Here is a 24,065-nt window from a genome sequence, read left to right on the forward strand (position 1 = left end):
AGGTTTGCATGTAAAACAATAAACGCAGCCTGTTGACGGGGAGTAGAGCAGCCACTGTCTAGACACAGTTGAGTCTGTCCGTTCGGTAAAGAACAGCTGAGAAATTAATTAGTAAAACTTCTACTGTTACCCCCAATAGCTCTATCCCTGACCGAGGCTGGGTACTTGGCACTTTGGTTTTGGAATGGAGCTGCTACTCTTGCAACAAGAATGGACTTGGCTTGGTCACTGATAGTATTTTGCCATAATGCAGGGTCGGTGATTGTGTGGCACCACAAATTGGGGTCCTCCTCCTTCTTGGATTAGCCTATGATGTGTTTGCTTGATGAAGACCTGGAGTTGGGCCTACTTGTAACTCAGATAGGCCATGACTGGCACATTCACTGCAAGGTTATGCCTTTTAATTTTGGTGACATATTATTTGTAATTTTGGCCAGAGAAGCAGCATATTTGCTTGATTTTATTTTAACACTGTCTGGCGCTGTCCATACTGCAACTTTCTGTCTGTTGTATAGCTAGTGCTAATTGTTTTAGCTTGGCTTAGCCAGCCTGAGCGCAGTTGTTCGGCGATATGACAATATCAAGTTTGAATTGTCAGTTGTAGGAGACCTGATTGCCTTGTTACCATTATGTCAAGCCAAGAGGCAACGCTTATTCAGTATCTTGCCAGCGAACAAAAATATTGTAAAACAGTAAAGCGCATCCTCCTTTTTGTCTAGGTATTGTATAATAGGCAATTACACGCAAATATTAATACCAAATATGCTGTAAATATATAATGTAAGTCCTGCATGAAACAATGTCTACAGGTGCTTTCTGGACGCAAAGGCTGCATACTGAAGCTGATTTATTATTTATGTTTACGTGACACAAGCAGTTGATTTTCTTGCAGTCACAGGGCTGTTACCTTCTTGTGTTGTGTAGCGATAGTGTTGTTACTTAAATAAAAAGAAATAAAGAAGTGCAATGATTGTGATGCCGTAGCCTAAATCCTGGTGGGAAATAATAATAATAATTTTAAAGAAAAATGCTGTGACCATAGCGGGGGCGGGGGGCTGTCGCGGGGAGGAGGGAATGGGGGGCCCTCCACGGACGCCTGGCCCAGCAGACCACACACCTCATAATCCGTCCATGCTCACATCCCATCCTCTTCTCGTCTCCGCCCGTCTCAGTAGTCGATAGCTGGAATAAGATGACGTGGAATAGCTGGAATGGGGTGACGTAGGATAGCTGGAATGGGGTGACGTGGGATAGCTGTGGAGTGACGTGGGATAGCTGTGGGGTGACATAGGATAGCTGGACTGGGTTGACATGGGATAGCTGGAGGTCCAGCCCAGGGGCTGCCTGGTAAAGAGAGGACCAATAGAGGATTCAAGATTCACGTTTTTTTTTATTAAACAAACGCTCCTCCATGCGCACGTGATAGGCATTCGATAGTCGTGAGAGTCAGTCTGTCGAGTATGGGTGTGTTCGAAATGGCATACTAACATACTATTCATACTATGCATGACGTCAATTTGAGTATGTAGTGCGTTCCCACTACATAGTATGTGAAATTTGTGTATGTGAGAAATGCCCGGATGTATACTAGATTCGCCAGAATACCTGAGTATGGTGCGTGAGGTCTTCTCCGCTGCCGTCATGGGTGGTGCGCTGTGATTGGATGGCAAAAGTAATTCTATATTATAGTAATTATAGTGATGCTTTAAAAGATTGTAATTTAAGAAGATTCTCACTTTCTCTCATCACCTTGCTAAACTAATTGCCTAGTCAGCTCCACCTCTGGTAAAACTGCCACATCATACATTGAAAAGATCAAGCTGTTTTTACCACAGTACTATAATGGCCGAAATCAAAAAAGGGAGTGACTTAAGCCGTTTCATTATTCTGTCTCCTGAAACACTTGAAAATAATATGACTTAGGCAATTATTTTAGAGAGCTAGATAAGTTGGAACAAGTTTGTTTTTTAAATCCTGTTCTTTTTGCTAAGTAAGTAAGTAAAGTAAGTAAGTAAAACTTTATTTATAGAGCGCTCTTCTCAGCACGAGTGCACAGTGCTTTACAGTGGAGAATTAAACATTCAGTTCACATAGGCAAAAATCATGACAACATGGGGGTGGTCAATAGTTGGGATACAGATCGCCAAAAGCCTGTGAACAGTTGGGTCTTCAAGAGTTTTTTAAAAGAGTTCTCAGAAGTTGAGGGTCTCAGGTCCTGGGGTAGGGCATTCCAGAGCCTAGGGGCTGTCACCCCAAAGGCTCGGTCACCCTTAGTCTTTAGCCTGGTCCGAGGCACCACCAGGAGCCCCTGGTCGGACGACCTCAGGGACTGGCTGGAGGAGTAGGGGTTGATGAGGTCGCAGATGTAGGTGGGGGCTCTGGAGAGCTCTGTAAGTGGAGAGCTCTGTAAGTGAACACCAGGACCTTGAAGTGGATCCTGAGGTGCACAGGGAGCCAGTGCAGGGAGGCCAGGATGGGGGTGATGTGGCACAATTTTTTGGCCCTGGTGAGCAACCTGGCCGCGGCATTCTGGACCAGTTGCAACTGGTCCACAGATGCTTTGTTTAAGCAGGTGAACAAAGAGTTGCAATAGTCCAACCTGGAGGATATAAAAGCATGGACAGACATTTCCAGCTCACCATGAGCAACAATGGACCGAAGTTTTGCGATATTCCTCAGATGGAAAAAGCAGGTGCAAGTTAACGACTTAACATGTTTGTCTAGATGCATAGACTGATCAAAAATCACACCAAGGTTCCTCAGGTTGAGGGGACCCCATGTGATCTGCCACCCTAGTGGCAACACTGTCTGACGCCAAGATCAAGACATCGGTCTTAGCCACATTCAGTTGAAGGTAGTTGCTCGCTGTCCACTCCTTAATGGCAGCTAGACACTCATGCAGTACAAGTGCTAAGACAACATATAGTAAGATAGTTACTTTCACTGCATAGCTAGCTAAAGATTTGGCCCCCAAATCATTTTATAACTTGTTTAGCTATTTGTTCCGACGTTTCTGTAGAGCCCCGCAGTAAAAGGTGATGAAAATGTCTGTTTTCAGAGAAATGTTGTGGTTTAACCTGATCCTGTTAGCTGTTTCTAATTATGATGTTGACCCAAGTGTGGCTGTCGGCCACAGTTTCTGTAAGAAACTGCGTCTCCCTTCGCATAGACAAACATCCCATATGAGATAAAGATGACATTCCATGGTTGGTACATTCTGTGGACAACAGCAATAGTTGTGGTTAGAGATAAAGACCTGGGCGCCGAGGCGGCGTAGGTTATCTTGACCACACAAGGCCATAAGCTGCAGGAGAGACCAGACCAGTCCAGACCAGTCTGATCGGTGGAGGGCGGGTGGGGGGGGTTGTAACGCCCCCGAACCATAAGAACCTTGCTCGAGCTCAGATGATTTGATTTGGGACAGACAGCCATACAGACAGGCCAGCTGAACATTAGACTAGATGCCATCGTCTTTTGTATGCTATAACCTTCTGTAATTAAACAGCTTTTGATTGTCGCTAAAATCCCGTGTTGGAGAGATTCATTTGGAATACACTTGGAAAAGGGACACTGGACTGTGTGGTATTGTGAGAGACTGGGTGCTGTCTTTTATCGAAATCAAAACACAATGCAGAACTGAATAAGGACAATAATAAAGTACAACGAAAGTCAACAATTGGTGCCGTGACAACCCGGATCGGACATCGAACCCTGACAAGCCCAAGAACGGTTGTGCAGCCAGCTCCGCAACCCGGGGGAAGCATTGCAAGCAGCTGTGACCTGATCGACCCCAGACATAAAATCAGACTGGGTGAGTGGGTTCGATATCCCGATCATGAAAACGAATCAGTAAATCTCAGTATACCACACATAGTCTCTTAACACATAAAATAACCAGTGCTGGATGTGAATGTATGTAGCTACATGTCCTATGTTTGTAATGCCAAGGTATCTGCCAAGGTACCGGCATTGTTTTGTCTTGGGAAGTAGGCCACTGCTCCACTTCTCTATATGTATGTTTTGTGGCATCTGGGGGCCATAGTATTCCCTAGAGTAGGCCCGTGTGAGACCGGGAGGTTGACATCTGGGGACCATAGTTTTCCCTAGAGAAGACCTATGTACATGTATATACAGTAGGACCCCACTTATCCAAACCCAACGGGACCGAAGGTCGTTCGTATCTCTGAAATGTCCGGATGACTGAAACATATGTTAAAATGCACCAAATTCAATAAGTGGTATGTATACTTGTTTCATATAGAATCATAATAGACCGATAAATACCTTTAATTACTTGTGAAAATGCATCAAAATTGCAATCAAATAGCCAACTAAACTCATACAACCTAGCCTATAATAGGCCTACAGTAGCCTAGAATAAAATAAACAAATTTCCACTTGAGTGCATGCTTTGATCAAATACAGTACTTTATTCTCAAATGAGGCCTACGCTGCATCGATAGGCTACTGTATTCGCAGAACAAAATGGTATAGCTGAAAAACAACCCAACATTAGAACAATTAGAGCAAATGATAATCAATAAATAAATAAATGAAATGACAGACAAGTTGTCGTGTCTTAGGCTATTGCAGCCTAAAGGAAAGTCTCTAAAACAACGATGTAGGCTAACAGCTATAGGCTGTAGGCTATTATTTAACAAATACAGTAGGCCTAGTAGGCTAATCTACATGCTTACAACACGTCTGTGTTCCTGAAGTCCATTAACTGGGAACGAAAAATGACTTGATACTCCTCTGCTTCAGGTTGCTGACGCGCTTTCTGGCTACCAAGGCTACACTCTAACTAAAGCAATCACCACCAAGGTTAGGAGAGTAGAGGAGAAAGCCAGAGCTCCACAGATCCCATTCAGAGCTAGGGATGACAAACGAGAGCGCTGTCATTTTTGTGGGAGCAGAGGCCATTGGAGAAAGAACTGTAAGCTGAGGCCATTGGAGAAAGAACTGTAAGCTGAGGCCATTGGAGAAAGAACTGTAAGCAGAGGCCATTGGAGAAAGAACTGTAAGCAGAGGCCATTGGAGAAAGAACTGTAAGCTGAGGCCATTGGAGAAAGAACTGTAAGCAGAGGCCATTGGAGAAAGAACTGTAAGCAGAGGCCATTGGAGAACAGCTGTTCCAACTTCATACACGGCTCCCCATTATCAGTAGCTGCCACCGCTCCACGTCCTAGGCCACCCTGTTACAAAAGCCAGAAGGCCTACATGTAACAACCACCTTGAGCGGACGCCAACACATAGAGTTCCTCCTTGATACGGGGGGTGGGGGGGGGGGGGCTCCTCATCGCTGTCTGGAGGGAACAGACATCAAAATGAGAGAGCGAAAGCAAGGCATGCATGGTGCAGGGGGGGCTATTTGGGTGAGAAAAAAAACAGGCCATTCCTGCTGGAATTGGGACCTGTGTCTCTCCCGACCTCTGTGTGGGTGGGACCGGTAGGATAACCCCTACTGGGTCTTGATATTTTGACAAAAATCAATTCATCCCTTCATTTCCAACAAGGGAAAGTCAAATGGAATTTGAGTCGGGTAAACAAACCTGACCTTGCAGAGTTGCCAATCTGGGCAAAAGACAAAAATGATTATGGGCTTCTGAAAATGGAATCGGTCACCTTCACAGGCAGGCCTCCTCCATGTACTCGTCAGTATCCACTCTTCTCATACGCGGTCGAGGGGACAAGCCCCTCCTCAAAATCTTTGAGGAGGGAGAGGGTTTCTGAACAAAACTCACAGGGCCTCCAACAGCCCAGCATGGCCTGTGTTGAAACCTTCAGGTGAATGTGAACTACAGAGTGGCCAATGGGTATGTGGATAAGATAGCGCCCCTGGTGGCAGACCCGTCCACCATTTTCAGTGCCCTGAAACCTGAACACCAGCGGTTTTCAGTCATCGACATGATGCAAGGCGGTCGTGACACCTGACACAGATTAAGATGAGTACGTCTCAAAGTAAACGTACCCTCATAGATTGGATAATTTGTAGAGCCAAACACTCCAGACTAACAACATTGTGACATCATAGCTTCAGGCCTAGCACCCCAAATTTCCTGTATCCTACTGACATTATGAAAATGATTTTTTTTTAAAGCACACAGCAACAGGATTTATATTGTTAAATAATTTTTGCCTAGTATATATCAGTATCATACGGAAGAGCATTAGGGCCAACAGCGGAATTTTTTTTTTTTTAAGCTTCTGAGTTTAAAGTCAGAAATTCAGACTTTTTTCTCAGAAGTTATTTCTGACTTTTTTCTCAGAAATTCTGACTTTAAAGTCAGAAATTCTGAGTTTTTTCAATTTTTGGCATGACACATTTCTACGCAAGGATGCTTCAACGTCACCTTGCGTAGACGTTGCACCATTGACTAATCACCATCAGGTAGGTGACAGTCTCACATTACGGCCAGGGTTAGGATGCACGGTGAATGGAGCAGGCACTGTCAATATCCAATATTACACGTTAGATTCATGAGAACAAATGCACGGGACAACTCTTTGATGTGTGGAATGTAACAGCTGGAATGATTAATTTAGTCCGAAAAATGAGACAACTCCAGAATGTGTGCAGAATGCCAAGCGGTGCCTGTGAATATATTGAGTCAGATTTCATTATTAATGATATTACTCTCCTCTTTGTTGTTAGGGAGCGATGAGGCCCAGCTACAAGGTGTCTGAACTCATCAAATAACCTAATCTACATGGTCATACTTTTCTAATCAGATAGAACAATCACATTATTGCTTGGCTTACAGTATGTCACGGTGTACTACAGAGCTCCATACAGCAGCAGCAGAACATAGCCTTTTTTTCATTGTAATATCATTATCTTCAATGACAAAACTATGTGGAAGAATATTTTTGGAAAATGTTCAGAAGAATACAACAAAAGCCACTGTCTCTAACTAGGAGGGGTTGCCTGTGCCAATGTAACCCATACGTTAAGCATGCCCTGGGTGGGATTCGAACCCCCGTCTCCTGCGGGACAGACACCGTTTTAACCAGCTACACCGATGAAAAGCCAGCTCTTCATCGTCTCGGGTGGATGGTATTTATACTGAGGGAATGAGTTTAACGAACCACTTGCTACCTACTCAGGACTCACGAGGACTGTTTCACTCGGTTACACCACTACGGGCTGTACAATAACCTTAGCTACAGCTTTAGCAGCCAACACTGACCTCGGGTGACTCGCTATCGACTGTCCCTTTGGCTGACAACCTGCTGGTTCTCCATAGACCTCTGGACTACAATGCCGTCAACACACTCTGACATCACCATCGAGGTTGGCCCCCTGCCAGTGGCTTACCAGCAAGCCCTCCAGACAATGTTGTTACACCGCAGAAGAAAAACTAACCAATGGAGAGGCTCTTTAATCTAATGGATGTTTATCCTCATCCATATGTGTCTCCATCTATTTATCTATCTATCTATCTATCTATCTATCTATCTATCTATCTATCTATCTATCTATCTATCTATCTATCTATCTATCTATCTATCTGTCTATCTGTCTGTCTGTCTGTCTGTCTGTCTGTCTGTCTGTCTGTATACATGTATGTATGTCAAATGTCTTCTTAAACTATGCCCTATGTTGTTCTGTTATAAACCTAAAGATCCAAATCTGTACAGGCTAAGCCGTCTCTTTGAGACATTTTCATTTCGGACAGGCTGTCTCTACTGTGTATTCAAAGTGATTTGTAGCTGCTCTGTCATTTTCATTAATTCCTCCATCTTGCACTGCACAATTGGAAATCCTCTCACCTGTCCCTAGCCCCATACACTGGCTTGACACAGGCCACATTCATCTTCCAGTCATATCGCCTACACACACTCAAGGAAACTCAAGAAGGCGGACAATGGTCATTATTCACAAAATGAAGAACAGGCCAGAGGGAGCAACCCCAGCGATTAAAGCTAATTTTGAAAATCATTCAGAATATTTGACATAACAGAGAATGTTTAATTCAAGGTTTGGCCCAGCTCTCCAAAGCTTATTTCAGCTTAGACAGGATGTTTCAGTTCCCAGTGCCTGCTTATCTTTCTATTCCAGTAAAAACATCACTTGATATGTGGAGTCTACGCTAAAGGTGCCATGAGAAAGGTAGAGTTATCAAGGAGTATTCAAATAGTAATATGGAACAGGCTTCACAGACAGGAAAATAACTACTGTAAGTCCCGTGATTGGTATGGAAATCAGAAACGAGTTTTCAGACAACTTTCCATCCCAAAATGAAACGCCAGCCTAGTTGCTGATGTAGGTTTGAATTATTTTTGCTCAGGTTGGTCAGTGTGATTGAATTGCTGAGCAGGTATTCATTACACAGGTGCAGAAGGGTTGGAGGAGATGAAACAGAGAGGCAGGTTACCATGTCTGATTGGACGGTTTTGGCTGAATAGAACCAGACAGTTGTCTGTCAGCAAACTGAGTCCACAGAAAACATAGACACTACCAGAAATGGTGCTTGGAGAGCTCAAACCTCCGGTCATGAATGCATTTTGTGGCTCTGTATGCGCACATGCGTGCGAACAAGACATGTTTGGTATTGTTGCATTGGTTGGGTCGAGAGCTTTGTGCCCTGTGTCTCTGTGACCTTCTCATTTGGCGGTATGGCAGTTTCAATTCCCCCCATTGACAATGAATGGATGGAAGGATTTTTTCTCCCCTGAGCCTAAGTCAAAAAAATGAATGGAAATGAATGGCCGGACGTGTTCGGGCAGCCTGTGGACCCACTCTGTGCTACATCCCTTCACCGAGTTATGAAAATCGGTTTGGTAGTTTTGCGTAATCCTGACCCGTGGACCAGCCCCGTGATTCGCATCCTCTCCAAAATGTAATAGGTTTCAGTCTGAGATGGACCATGCTACACCCCTCCACCAAGTTTTGTGAAAATCGGTCTGGTAGTTTTTGCGTAATCCTTTTAGGACATACGTACTGTACAAACACACACCACCGAAAACATTACCTCTTATGCTGTTGCTAGGGCAGAGGTAATAACTGATATGGTCTTTCATAACAGATTACTCTTGTCTGGAGTGACACTAAACATTTCTCATTTCCCCATCATGCTGTTGTACCACTCAGAACTAAATTAAATTATTACACTTACGTCAAAGAAATACAAAACCCAAATTTGAAACCGACCCAATTTGGATCTAATATATTTGATCTTCGGAATGCTAACATAATCGGTTGACTCATTCCTAGACCTTTCTCTCTCTCTCTCTCTCTCTCCCAGTCTCTCTATCTCCCTCCCTCTCTCTCTCTCTCTCTCTCTCTCCCAGTCTCTCTATCTCCCTCCCTCTCTCTCTCTCTCTCTCCCAGTCTCTCTCTCTCTCTCTCCCAGTCTATCTCTCTCTCTCTCTCTCTGTCTCTCTCCTTCTCTCTGAGGCCTGTGCAAACTCTTCTTACATCCCATGAGATACAGTATATGCTCTAGTCTCAAAGGGTTTTAGACCTGGTGTAACCTACACTTACTGCTCTGTAGGCAGGCCCTGTCAAGCTTAATAAGCCTGTTACAAACGGATCTCCAGGCAAGCTGCGGGAATACGTGTTATGACTGGGTTGGATTTGGACCCAAACGCACGACACAGGAGGCAGAGAAAAAATGCAAAGCCCAAAGGGCGGTTTAATAATAAATGAATAAGTCCAGCAGGCAAGGTCAAAAACGATAAACAGGCAGGGGTCAGGCGATCAACAAACAATGTCCAATATCCGTAATCCGTAATCAAAGTCCATATCCAGAAGGGGGGTCAGGGAATCCGTGTTTCAGTCCAGGGGTGGTGATAGCAGGCAAGCCGAGCACTGCACACTGGGTCACAGGTATTCTATGGGAAGATCTGGCGATGAGCATGGAGAAAACCAGGGTTCTTGTAGGCAGGCGATGATGATGATTGGGACCCGGTGCGCAGCACTCAGCCGTAAGCGCGTTCACTAATCACCACGATTGCCTTCACCTGTGGCGTTGGAGCGCGCGCCGTGCGTGTGCTGAGGTGCTGGGCGTCTCAGGATTACTCTCCGGGGATGAGGAGCGCGAATGCGCCCCATCTCCGGAGTCAGGAGGCGGGAATTCGGGAGACCCCGAACGCCGCGGGGTAGAGCCGGACCGACGCACGTTGCGTCGGGCCACCGGCAAGCTCGGAGGAGCGGAGGGGAATGCGCGCGGAGGTGCCGCCGTAACAGGACCCCCCCCCAAGCGGGAGCCACCTGGCGACCGACCGGGGGCATCAGGATGGGCCCGGTAGAAGTCGCGGAGGAGAACAGGGGTCATGATCTGGGACCGAGGAACCCAGCTCCGTTCCTCTGGGCCATACCCCACCCAGTCGACCAGGTATTGGAACCCGCGGCACCGGCGGAGATGAGCCTGGACTGACGGCACCGACGCCTCGGCCTCCTGGAGCAGGAAGAGGGGTGGCTGGTACCCCAGGGAGCACTCGAAGGGTGACTTGCCGGTGGAATTGCTGACCATGGCGTTCAGTGAGTACTCGACCCAGGGCAGGTCCTGACTCCAGGAGGATGTGTGAAGGGAGGACATGCACCGGAGGGCTGACTCCAGGCTCTGGTTGGCTCTCTCCGCCTGGCCGTTGGTCTGTGGATGGTAACCAGAAGAGAGACTGACCGTGGCCCCAATCCCCGCACAGAATGCCCTCCATACCTGAGACGTGAACTGGGGTCCACGGTCAGACACCACATCCTGGGGCAGACCGTAGAGCCGAAAGACGTGCTCAGTCAGCAGCTCCGCCTTCTCCATCGAGGTGGGGAGCTTGGGTAGGGCCACGAGGCGCACAGACTTCGAAAACCGGTCCACAATGGTCAGGATGGTGGTGTTTCCCCGGGAGGGAGGGAGACCGGTCACGAAGTCCAGTGCGATGTGTGACCACGGACGACTGGGCACAGGAAGGGGTCGCAACAGGCCAGCCAGCGGGTGGTGGGATGCCTTGCTGCGGACGCAGGTGGTGCAGGCGGAGACGAACTCTCTGACGTCCGCTACCATGGTGGGCCACCAGAACCGCCGGCGTAGGAATGACAGCATACGGTGGGAACCCGGGTGGCAGGCAAACCGGCTCGCATGTCCCCACTGGAGTACTCGGGTCCGGACGGCAGCCGGGACGAACAGCCGGTTAGGCGGACCAGTCCGGGGGTCGGGTTGGGTGCGCTGGGCCCTCCTGACCACTGCCTCGACGTTCATGGTGACCACTCCGATCACCCGGGAGGCGGGAAGAATAGTGTCCGGAGTGGTTAGATCCTCCCCTGCCGCATAAAGCCGAGACAGTGCGTCAGCCTTGGTGTTCTTGGACCCCGGACGGTAAGTGATGTGGAAATTAAACCGTCCGAGGTACAGGGCCCAGCGCGCCTGACGGGAGGTCAGCCGCCTGGCCGACCTGAGTTGGTCAGGTTCTTGTGGTCCGACCAGACGGTGACGGGGTGCTCTGCGCCCTCTAGCCAGTGCCGCCACTCCTGGAAGGCCTCCACAACAGCCAGCAGCTCCCTGTTGCCGATGTCGTAGTTCTCCTCTGCAGGTGTGAAGCGGCGGGAGAAGAAGGTGCAGGGATGCATCTTCTGGTCGGCCGCAGACTGTTGTGAGAGAACCCCGCCGAGACCCGTGTCTGAAGCGTCCACCTCCACGGTGAAGGGCCTCGAGGGGTCGGGATGAAGCAGGACCGGCGCGGAGGTGAACCGCCTCTTGAGGTCGGTGAAGGCGGCACTGGCTGCAGGTGTCCAGGTAAAAGGACGCAGAGAGGAGGTGAGGGCAGTGAGGGGAGCGGCCACCCGGCTGTAGTCCCGTATGAATCGCCGGTAGAAGTTGGCGAAGCCAAGGAAGGACTGCAGCTGCTTACGGGTGGTGGGTTGGCTCCACTCGACGACAGCCTGGATCTTCTTGGGATCAGGCCGAGTTTGTCCACCTTCCACAATAAGTCCCAGGAACTCCACAGAGGGAGTGTGGAAGGTGCACTTCTCGGCCTTGATGAAGAGGCGGTTCTCCAGGAGACGCTGGATGACAAGGCGGACGTGCTGGACGTGTTCCTCAGCGCTCCTGGAGAACACCAGGATGTCGTCGAGGTAGAGCACAACAAAGATACAGATGTGAGAACATAAGAATGTAACTTGACCCGCGGTATTCTAACAGGCGCTTTACGACATTCCGCACCACCGCTCGCATGCCAATAGGGGCGCAGTAATACTACTCATTGACCCATTGCTGTAGCTCATCTCGCACATTAGATGAGCCTACCGTTCTCAAACTCCTTGTTCTCTGTCTGGTTGTAATTTAATTATTACGAACAAAGCCTATCTATTTATAGTTTCTATCTCTGTAACTGTCGCCGGGTCTATATCTGTTAACTGTCGGGACAAGTAGAAGTTTAATACATTAGGCTGAGTGTTCTCATATGGAACATGGCATCAGGACGAGTAAGATGGCTAACGGAGATGACCAGAGATGTGTTTGAAATGGTTCACTCACTCCCTCCCTATTACCATGGATGTATTGAGTGCGACTCATAGTGAACTACATGGGGAATGATTTAACAGTTTTGGGACACATGGAATGTAACTGCGTAAGATATTCATCACTCAAACAAGCAGACGCGCCGATCACTGATGGCAGCAGGTTGAAATATCAGGTAGTATTCAGGTTCCATGTTTAGTTGAATGATAAATCCCATATAAATGGTTGGAATTCTAATGATGTGCAAGTGTGATTTTGTCAACTTTAGTGCTGTCTGCTAATAGCAGCCTGTGAAGCTGCACGATAAGACCGTGATAGCAAGTTAGCTCACGACAGCAGCTTCCATAATATTAACGGTAGCTGTCGGTGGCTAAAAAGCAGATAGCTAACTTTACAACGTTGATTCCTGTAGCTATTTTGATTTTGATGCTATTAGTTCAACTTCTGTTTCTCGGGCAGGAACGGAGACGAACTCGCATTAGCAGCAAAGCAGCTAGAGGAATGATCTTAACATTAGCTAACTGCTTTAGCTACTGCTAGCTACCGTCTTCTTCACTTCTCCTTCGGTAAAACATGACACCGTTGTGTTGTGGTATTGTGGAGGGCTTAGGCAGAAGCAGGAAGAGAAACCACTTTTGCCCCATATAAGTAAAATAATGGTCTCATAAGCATTTTCGATTGTAAAATTGTGTTCACTTGTTTTTGTTTGCAAACATATGCAATTTTCTTAGCATTCCCAGCTTTGTATGTAGTTTTAATGTGAAAGATACATCTTGAATGCAGTCAAGACAAATTATTTTGCCTCATAACTTTTGTCAAACCCCCTGGTTCCAGTCAATTGGATTATAGGCTATAGGCTACTTTCGTTTACAATGACGTTACCTTATGAACACAAATAGCTTAACCTATAGGCCTACATAAAAACAATAGCCTAAAACCATGTTTATTTACAATGTATTTTCTTTCATTGATAGCATGCCAAGAGTTAGGGTGAGGAACGACGCGCGGTCTCTTTAGCCCTGAGACCATCAGGCAGGCAGCTCAGGAGGCTTTATATATTATTATGATATTATGTCTAATAATACATTCGTTGAAAGTACACAGGCTGATCTACTATACGGAATTGGACCGAGGAGTGTTCTCATATGGAACTATGCTGCACACGCCCGCCCGCGACAAGAGCTGAATTGTAGTCAGCTTTCCCCGCTGCGCGCAGGACGCGTGCGTCCCCCGCTGATCCGAGCGAGAACGCAGGCGGAATGTCGCTCCCTGTCTGAAACGGCCTTGACTCCTGGAATCCCAAGGTCTTTCATATTGAAATTCTCTTGATGGTCTGGGGATGCGAGACGTGTTAAGGGAGTGCATCAGTCGTGAGCCTTGACAGTAGGCTACCAGCCTGCGCTGCGCTCAGAACAAAGTTGGATGAATGGATGGACTTATTGGAATCCTGGAAAATGTTGATTGCGCTCTAAAATCATGAAAGCATGAATGTAAAAATGCAGCAACAGAAGTAGTCTAGATGAGATGGTGGTTTAAATGAATGGCAACACATAAATTGAGACATAAATTGAGACTGGTGATAATGCTGATAATCTACAGTAGGGCCTATCTCTGGCTGAGTTCATGGTTACAGCCATTCATCTCTTACACATGGGCCTATACAATACTTGCACAGTCTACTTTGGACGTTAATCCATCCATCTATCAATCAAATTAGCGAATTCAATGGCCGGTCATGGCAAAGCACCCGCTAACGCAGGCTACCCCCCTCCCCACGATCCAGGGCTAGGAAACCGGTTCATCCAGTTTATTTGAATATAAAAGAATTTGGGGGGGGGGGTTACAATAGTCTAGTCCAGGTTCGCTGGCGAGTGACGAGCTAGTCAGATGGCGCATGCATGTGTGGACATTGTAGGCCGATTCTGTAAAACCTAAAGAATAAAAGTAGGCTACGTTCAACATTCATTGGAGTGGTCCAGTTGGATAGGCTAGTCTAATCTAAATAAATTGAGGACCTGTATTTTCAGTGTTTGCTGGTAGCGGACTGCCATCGATCAATGCAATGACTCCATGTTTTTCAGTTTTACCCTTTTCATCAATAAAACATCATTTTTACAACCATGTCTCATTGATTGGGAAGGCATTTAGAGCTGCCGGTCTATTAGCCTACATTCGGACTCAGAGGATGACATAACTGTTAATTGAGAAACAATTGGCTATATAAAGAAATACCACAATGCATGTAGTCTAGATATATTACATTATGGTTATACACTTTATGGTAGACTGCACTCTCGCTCGCTAAGCAGGCTACATTGTGGCTGTTTTGTTCATCGCAGAAGCCTATAGGCTACACATTAAAAAAATGTTTTTTTTATATAGACCTAGAAGGAATGAGAATATGTGGAAATTTAGTTTTAGCCTATTTTAATACAATTCAAATTCTGCTTAGAGGGAATTATTTTCAACGGACATTATGACCTGAGCATAATTAATAATTATCTAAGTTTATATAGGCCTATGAGAACGCAACGCTTTTTACGATAGGCTAGGCCTATGCGTCTTGTGATTGTACTGTAGCCTAGGCTACAACTTAAGGCTTGCCCTATTGAATTCATTTTATAGCCTACTAGGCTACTCATTATTATCGAATTATCTAGTTGATATGAATAAAACAATAAGCCGTTTTAATGGCTATGGGCTACTAGTTGTAGCTATATGATGCGCTCTGCTCTTATACGCACGGTTGAGGCGGCAGCTCAAATACACTTCGCACATATCCTCTGCTATAGCCTCTCACAGACAGCTAGGTGCACTTCATGCATTGGTAGACAGTGCTGTTCTTGCTGCAGCTTGTCTTCACCATGCAAGTATTTTTTGGGGGGTATTCTTCTGTGGACACTGCGAGGGGCGCCGCAGGTGGCTGTTTGGACGCCAGAGCGCGCAGCTCTTCAGCCAACTGGAGGATGTCGCGTCTGGGGAGGCTCTGTGTCTCTCCACCATTCCCCAGCGAGTCCAAGCTCCCCCAATGAATAATACTTATTTATAATAGCCTACATAGCGCGAAACTGTGCATATAATAGGCTGTAGCCAGCGCGAAACTACTATACTACAGCGCATTCCCTATAGCCGTTCATTGAACAGCTGGCGGCCGGTATAAATAAATAAAAACATACACGATATTTTGTTATTTGAATGATCTTGAATATATATATATATTCAAGATCATTCAAATAACAAAATATTGTGTATGTTTTTTTCATTTATAATTTAACAATAGGGGGTGCAACAGAACACAATTTTAGGGAAAGTCATTGACAGGCGGACTTCAATGTTTTATTAAAATATAGTTATGTGCAAATGAAAACCTACAATCGTCCTATGGACCTTACCCCGATTTTGGAAATCAGATAAAGGCGTTCACAAGACCATTTCAATAATCGCATTATTACAATTATCGGTTGATGTCTCACTGTCAAACCTGCCGCTATGCACAAGATAGTTAATGTCTATCTGATATGATTGGCAATGAGTGATCTTTACTCATGGCGACTATTTCAATTTTGTGTGGATCCACACCTCCGATCAAGATTATTTTTTCTTTGTATCGTGCTGAAGCCATATAGCCTACTGCGCTCAGACTTGGCTACATTAGCTGGTGCCCTGTCTTCAAATTTACTTCCGGGGTTTACGAGTAGCCTACCAGTTGAATGCGTTCCAGAAACAAAACGCAAAACCCTCACGTTCACCACATCTTTACTAACAAATATATTTACAATACTGTTATTTTGCGCATTTGACTTAACAGACACCACGTCTTGACCCGACGTCAGTTGCCGAGATAGATAGGCTACTGTAGGCCTAGATATATTATAGGTGTTCGTAATAATTAAATTACATCGAGATGGAGAAAACATGGGTTTGAGAACAAGGTAATAATAACAATTAAACGTTATTTGTATAGCCCCTTTCATACAGATAAATTCAGCTCAAAGTGCTTTACAACAGAGCATTTAAATTAAAGAATGTGAAATTTAATGATGCTTCATTCGTAGACTATAGGAGAAAAACACTGAGCCCAGCCTGCTAAATCTACTCAAAGACGCCACCTGGCGGTGGTGCATCACTAAAACGAAATAACACCCGTCTGAAATCCCACGAGATTTCCAACGGGATTTCCCTGCCAAATACCGCGAGGTGAAATTCTGCAGCATGTGACATTTCTAACTTCCCACATCTGTATCCAGCATGTCCCGGAGGATGTCATTCATCATAGCCTGGAACACGGAGGGGGCGTTGGTGAGGCCAAACGGCATGACTAGGTATTCGTAATGGCCTCGGGGAGTCTTGAACGCGGTCTTCCACTCATCCCCCTCACGGATTCGAACCAGGTGGTAGGCGTTCCGGAGGTCCAACTTCGTGAAGATGGTGGCCTCCAGGAGGGGTTCGAAGTTGGAACTCATGAGGGGGAGAGGGTACGTGTTCCTGATGGTGATGGCGTTCAGCTCCCGGTAGTCAATGCATGGCCTGAGGTCCCCACCCTTCTTCTTCACGAAGAAGAACCCCGCCGCCACCGGGGAGAGAGTGGGTCGGATGAGGCCCTCAGCCAGACACTCAGAGATGTAGCTGTCCATAGCCGCCTTCTCAGGGAGGGAGAGGTTGTACAGGCGACTGACTGGGAGCTGGGCGCCGGGGCGGAGCTCAATGGCGCAGTCGTAGGGCCGGTGCGGGGGAAGGGTGCGGGCGCGCTCCTTGCTGAAGGCCTCTCCCAGGTCGTGGTAAACCTCTGGCACGGTGGAGAGGTCGGGGGGAGCAGGCGGCGGCCGAGACGACAGGGAGGGAGTCTGAGCAGCACGGAGGCACCGCGCGTAACAGGCCGTGCTCCAGCTCAGAATGCGGCCGGGGCCGTAGCTGACATGCGGCACATGGAGCTCCAGCCATGGTCGGCCCAGAATGAGAGGAGCCCGGGGGGTCTCAAGAATGTAGAACCGGATCTCCTCCACGTGATTTCCGGAAATTGTCATGGTCAGAGGCTCGGTCCGGTGTGTGAGGGGACCTAGGTCGTGTCCATCCAAGGCCGAGACGGTGAGAGGGGTTTCCAGGGCGGCGAGGGGGAAAGCCGCTGAGGCAGCAAGGTGCGCATCAACAAAGTTGTCATCAGCCCCAGAGTCAATGAGCGCACCGATGGTAAGCGTCTGCCCGTGCCAGGCGAGGGTAACTTCGAACCGGGCAGGGCTGACAGATGGTGGGGAATGGGTAACACGGCTCACCAGAAATCCCCTCCTGGCTGGTGAGCCTACTCTTTTGGCAGAGTGGGACAGTTGTCCCTCAGATGGCCCTTAGCTCCACAGTAGAGACACAATCCCAGTGCCCTCCTTCGGTCCTTCTCAACAGCCGTGAGGCGAGCCCTACCCACTTGCATGGGCTCTTCGCCGGTGAGAGCAGGCATGGTCATGGTGAGTGGAACGGTGGAGGAGTTGGTACCGAACATGCCCGGAGAGTGACCAGAGGGGGCGGGATGACGCAGCGCTTTCTCACGCTTCCTCTCCTGGTTGCGTTCGTCGATCTCCATTGCGAGAAAGATGAGTTGGTTAAGGGAGGTGGGGCGGTCCCTGACCAGCGCGTCCTTGAGAGTCTCGCTCAGGCCTCGTCGGAACTCGCTGCGCAGACCGACGTCGTTCCACCCGCTACCCATAGCCAGGGTGCGGAACTCGGTAGCGTAGGCAGCCACGGAGCGGCCACCCTGCTGGATGGTGGTGAGACGGGCATTAACGTCCTGACCATCAGAAGCATGATCAAAAACTAGCCTAAACTCGGCCTCAAAAGCAGCATAGTCATCGCGGAGGTGACTGCCCGGACCCAGGGCTGCCTGGACCCACTTCAGAGCCTCCCCAGTGGTGAGTGTAGCGATGTAGCCCACCCGTGCAGCGTCAGACCAATACATGCTGGGTTGATGTTGAAAAATGTATCCACACTGCATGAGGAAGCCCCTACACTCAGAGAAAGTCCCATCGTATGGCTTGGGGTTAGCTAGGTGAGGTTCACGCTGGGGCTGGGGGCCCATAGGAACAGGCTGGGGCGTCGGCACGGGGACGGGAGCGGGAATGGGTGCTGATGCCACAGGAGCTGCCGGACTTGCCTGGGACACGATGGAGGTGAGGGCAGCGATCTGGGTGGACATCGCCTGAACCATGGCAACCAGGCCCTGGATCTGCTGAGACTGAGCCTGTTGTTGGGTGTTCTGAACCTCCATCCGTGTGTGTAGATCGATCATGGCGACAGAGGCCTCCCGCAGTAGTCGGGCATGATCAGCGATCACCCGTCCTTGGAGTTGGAGAGCCGAAGGTGTCTCCGGTTGCTCTCCAGTGCCGGTTGGGTCCATACTGGCCAGATCTTCTGTTATGACTGGGTTGGATTTGGACCCAAACGCACGACACCGGAGGCAGAGAAAAAATGCAAAGCCCAAAGGGCGGTTTAATAATAAATGAATAAGTCCAGCAGGCAAGGTCAAAAACGATAAAGGCAGGGGTCAGGCGATCAACAAACAATGTCCAATATCCGTAATCCGTAATCAAAGTCCATATCCAGAAGGGGGGTCAGGGAATCCGTGTTTCAGTCCAGGGGTGGTGATAGCAGGCAAGCCGAGCACTGCACACTGGGTCACAGGTATTCTATGGGAAGATCTGGCGATGAGCATGGAGAAAACCAGGGTTCTTGTAGGCAGGCGATGATGATGATTGGGACCCGGTGCGCAGCACTCAGCCGTAAGCGCGTTCACTAATCACCACGATTGCCTTCACCTGTGGCGTTGGAGCGCGCGCCGTGCGCGTGCTGAGGTGCTGCGTGCTGAGGTGCTGGGCGTCTCAGGATTACTCTCCGGGGATGAGGAGCGCGAATGCGCCCCATCTCCGGAGTCAGGAGGCGGGAATTCGGGAGACCCCGAACGCCGCGGGGTAGAGCCGGACCGACGCACGTTGCGTCGGGCCACCGGCAAGCTCGGAGGAGCGGAGGGGAATGCGCGCGGAGGTGCCGCCGTAACAATACGTTCAAGACTCGTTTTGTAGATCTGAGGAGGAATTAAATGCAAAGTTGGCATAGTTTGTTAGAAGCTAGAAGCTTCAATCCTTCATGAAATGTTTTCTGAATAATATAAGTCGTTCAATATTTTGTGAATAATGACATGTTAATTGTTGTGATCATACTGTACAAAGAGCATGTAGTGATTACATTGATTAGAGAAAGCCCTTGAGAATTATTATAGACATGTCAATTGCAGGTCAACACACTTTGACAAACACACGTTATTGCGTCTGCCTGACACAAGCAAAGATAGAAGATATGTGGTGGTTCACCTGCTCATTCTGTGAGGTATGTTAATGTGCGTCACATGCAATTAGTGATAATACACTATTACCCGCCCTCTGCTCTGTCATTACCTCACTTTTCTCCTCTCTGTCAGATGTGGATGGTAACGACACCACCAGCTCCCCCCCCCCCCCCACACACACACACAACATCCATTAAATCAGATGGTAAATACACAGTACAAAGGCCTGCAATGTATTAAGGTCATTTCTCGCAGCGTGGATAATATTCTAGCGTGTTCTCTGAGACGGTGATGTGAGGCAGAGACTTGAGGCTTGAGGTTTTGAAAAGGGAGGTGAACCTGTGGGTGTGTCTCTCAGCGTTGACCCTACAGTAATAAAACGTTAATTACATCAGGGCTTTTGGGGATGAGTAGAGGGCCTCCAAAATGTTATTACTCTTTATCAGAGAAATCATGGATGCTACCTTTCTGTTGATTCACTCCAGGTGCCACTCAGGGAACAGGTCAATCAAAGTAAAGAAACCTTACTTATTTACTGACGGCCACAGCCTCTCTACTGGCTCAAGAAAATGACAGTTTCATGAAATTGCACTGCACCACCGATCCACTATAGTTCTCTTGAAGTAATCGGTATCAGAGGCCCTAAAGTGATTGAATGTGGCCGTGCTTTGCTGAGAACTAAACGGTGTCGAATAGATTCCAAAGAGCTCTTCAGAGAAAGCCCTTTTGAGGGGTTTGTTGGGTCGTTTTAAAGTCTGAGATGCACTTATGCGTGGGTGCCTGTAACTGAATAAAATGTTTTCAAGGTGAAATATGAAACTGGTATGACAATCTGATAGATATTCATTAACTGCTGATGAAAAGAATGACTTGTTCCCCAGGAACCTCAATTAATCTATAGTAGCACTGAGGGAAGACTGCACCATGCTCCAAAAAGACACCTCTAAGCCACAAAATGAAACATAAATATTGATATTCTCCTCAAAACTGGCCACACCAGGCGCTATCATAGCAGTATGTGTGGGTACATTATAATCCTAGAACACTTTGTAAGCCCTGGATGTTCATTCCCTGTGATAATAAAGGACTAACTTTTAACAGCTATCTAATTGCAAAACAAGACCCAGCATGTAATGGTATCCCCTAGTGTGCAATTGCATACATGGTAAACGGGAAAAGGGAAATATTAACTAGTACAGTAAACTATGGATAGCTTGTTTTTCTTTTGCATAATCATGTGGTATTGCTCCTAGCTGTGCATGTCTGTGTGTGTGTGTGTGTGTGTGTGTGGGTGTGTGTGTGTGTGCGTGTGTGTGTATGTGGCTCGAGCCTTACCTCCATGGTGAGGTCTTAATTATTTTAAACATGTAAGCCTCCATCCAATCCATCCTGATATCCATCTCTCTCTAACATAATTGGTTGACTCATTCCTAGACCGCCTTATATATATCTCTCTCCCACTCTATTTATCTGTCTTTCCCTCCCTCTCTCTTTCTCTCCCTATCTCTCTTTCTCTCCCTCTCTCTCTCTCTCTCCCTCTCTCTCTCTCTCCCTCCCTCCCTCCCTCCCTCCCTCTCTCTCTCTCTCTCTCTCTCTCTCAAACCTGAATCGATATCTCCTCTTCATACCACCCCCCCAACAGTGCTGTCCAAGTTCCCATGGTGCATCTGGAGGACACGTGACCTGTTAAAGACACACCAGTGTGGAGGCTATAGCTGAATCCCAAATCGCGCACTTAGGCGAAAGTGAGGAGCACTTGCGGCCTTGTGGCCTTACATGCGTGTTCCCGCTAAGTCCACAAGGGCTCAGGGTAGTCCCAAAACGGAATTGCTAGGTCCACAAGTGCGCCACTGCCGCCATTTTGCACACTTTAACCGCACTTACTGAAAGTCCGCAATTTTGCGGACTTAGGAGCAGAAAATACCCACAGTCCACCACGTCTCATGTGACACAGTGCTTGAGTGCATCCGAGTCATGATCCGAGTGCATCACACATAAATTATGACATTTGCCGATCAGTTGGTCAATTTGCAGAGCCGAGCGGAGAGCTGAGGAGCGCATCAGAGCAGCCTCTGCCTCGGAGGGACGCAGCAGCCAATGAAAACAAAGTGGGAGGGGCATTGAGCTAAACTGGCTTGAGAATCGTTGGCGCGCAGCTGGAAGTGCTGTCCCATTTAATTCACGGCCCTGCACCCTCTGGCCCTTCCAGTTGACGTCATTTAAGTGCTCAGGCCTCAGGCCGCAAGTGCGAGGGGCCGCAAGGGTGGTTTGCACACTCAGATTGGGATTCAGCTTAAGATCCTAACTCCAGCAGGGACCGCTCTCCTCCCCCCGAGCAGTCAGTCAGCCAGCCAGCCAGCCAGCCAGCCAGCCAGTCAGTCAGTCAGTCAGTCAGTCAGTCAGTCAGTCAGCCAGTCAGTCAGTCAGTCAGTCAGCCAGCCAGCCAGCCAGCCAGCCAGCCAGTCAGTCAGTCAGCCAGCCAGTCAGTCAGCCAGTCAGCCAGCCAGCCAGTCAGTCAGCCAGTCAGTCAGCCAGTCAGTCAGTCAGTCAGCCAGTCAGTCAGTCAGTCAGCCAGCCACGTGTTGGGCGAGGCAGGAAAGGGTGGGAAAATCAATGCTAATCACGTTCTCTGGAAGAGCCATTTCTGATTTAAGGCCGCCTTGCTGATGAGTAGGGATTTTTTTCTTGTTCTTTGTGGAGGAGAGTAGGGTAGCACGCTGGTCAGGGTGTGGCCAGGGCTCAGACTAGGTGACACTTGTAGCGGGTGGGGACTCAAGATAGAAAATCCATAAAGATTTATGGTTGTGAGAGGCACTTTATGTATTTTTTCATTTTTTTTCTTTTAACAGAAGGGGAGGGATAGGGTGTGGTGAACTATCCTGTTGCATGGCCAGGTGCTGTGAAATCCAGAGGATTTGAGATGTTAACTGCATATGGTGTGTGTGTGTGTGTGTGTACACATGTGCATGCATGCGTATGCTGGAGTGAGTCGATTTATATTTCAATGACAAAGACACATTAGAAAGTCACAGTGTCATCCCTGAGGATGGATGGGGAGGCAGGGTGTGGAGACGGGAGGGCGTGGACTCATCCCAGCGCTGATTGAAATGCCAAAGGACAGCCCCCGAGCCATCAGATGAGAGACGCTCACAACCGCTGCATGACAATTCCAATCTCTTCAGGCAATCATCATTATCATCACCATCATCCTTAAATGGGATCTCATAGTCTTCCCAATCAGACAGCTACTGTATCTTATCATAGTTGTGGTGAATCAGTATGTGTATTATGCAAGGGTTTGAGCAAGACCAAGTACCAGCCAGCTAATTATTTTATATTTTATATTTTATAATATATTTTATATAAAGGTCATATAGACACGATTTGTATGTAGACAAATAAAAATAAAAAAGCTTCCATAGAGCTTTTAGGTGCAGAATGAAAGTAGACCTATTGCTTCCCCCCCAAAAAAATGAGTCTGAATTTATTATTTTAAGAAATGTTGACGGGTTTGACAAGAATGTCCTGTTTACCTCTGCTGGTTTGGTGCGCCTCTAACAAGGCTTGTGAGCCGACAGTACTATGACGTTATAACGTTGGTACCACACGGTATGTCGGGAGGCGGGAGCGATCAGGAGTCCTACATACTATTGGCTCACAAGCCTTGCTTGCTTTTTTTTTTTTATTACTAGTTCGAAATCTTGACTATTGCACTTTTAAATGAACATCAAATATCTAACACCCCCCCTCAAATAATAATAATAATAATAATAATAATAATAAAGAACACAGACAGCCTCTCATGGTCATGTGTTTTATAAAAAATATGGACTTAATTCTTACATAAAGACATACAGTGTTACTTAAATATTTTACATACTGTTCTCTTTTCTGAAATAATATGCATTATGCTTTTTTGTAATAAACTAGCTTTACATGGCAGCAAATACTTTTTTCCTTTCAAGGTTTAAATACTCTTAAATAGACATCACTTACAAACACTATGAGAGGAACATGTTTGCAACATAAACAGCAATTTCGTAGTAAATTACAGTAGACAAAATTAGTTTGACAATCATGCACAAAAGCTATTAAAAAGCCTTTGGCTATTAAAAAGCCTTACAAAACCAAAATATAGCAAATAAGGCATACCTTTGTCCTTTTAGCAGCAATGGAAAAGAAAAAAATAATTAACGGAATGACAACTTTTCCATCCAATTACTTCAAGTAATTGGTTGTCATGCTCAAGTCACAAGTGTCCTGATCATTTCCCAAAAATA

This window comes from Borostomias antarcticus (assembly GCF_949987555.1).
Source record: "Borostomias antarcticus genome assembly, chromosome: 9".
Lineage (NCBI taxonomy): Eukaryota > Metazoa > Chordata > Actinopteri > Stomiiformes > Stomiidae > Borostomias > Borostomias antarcticus.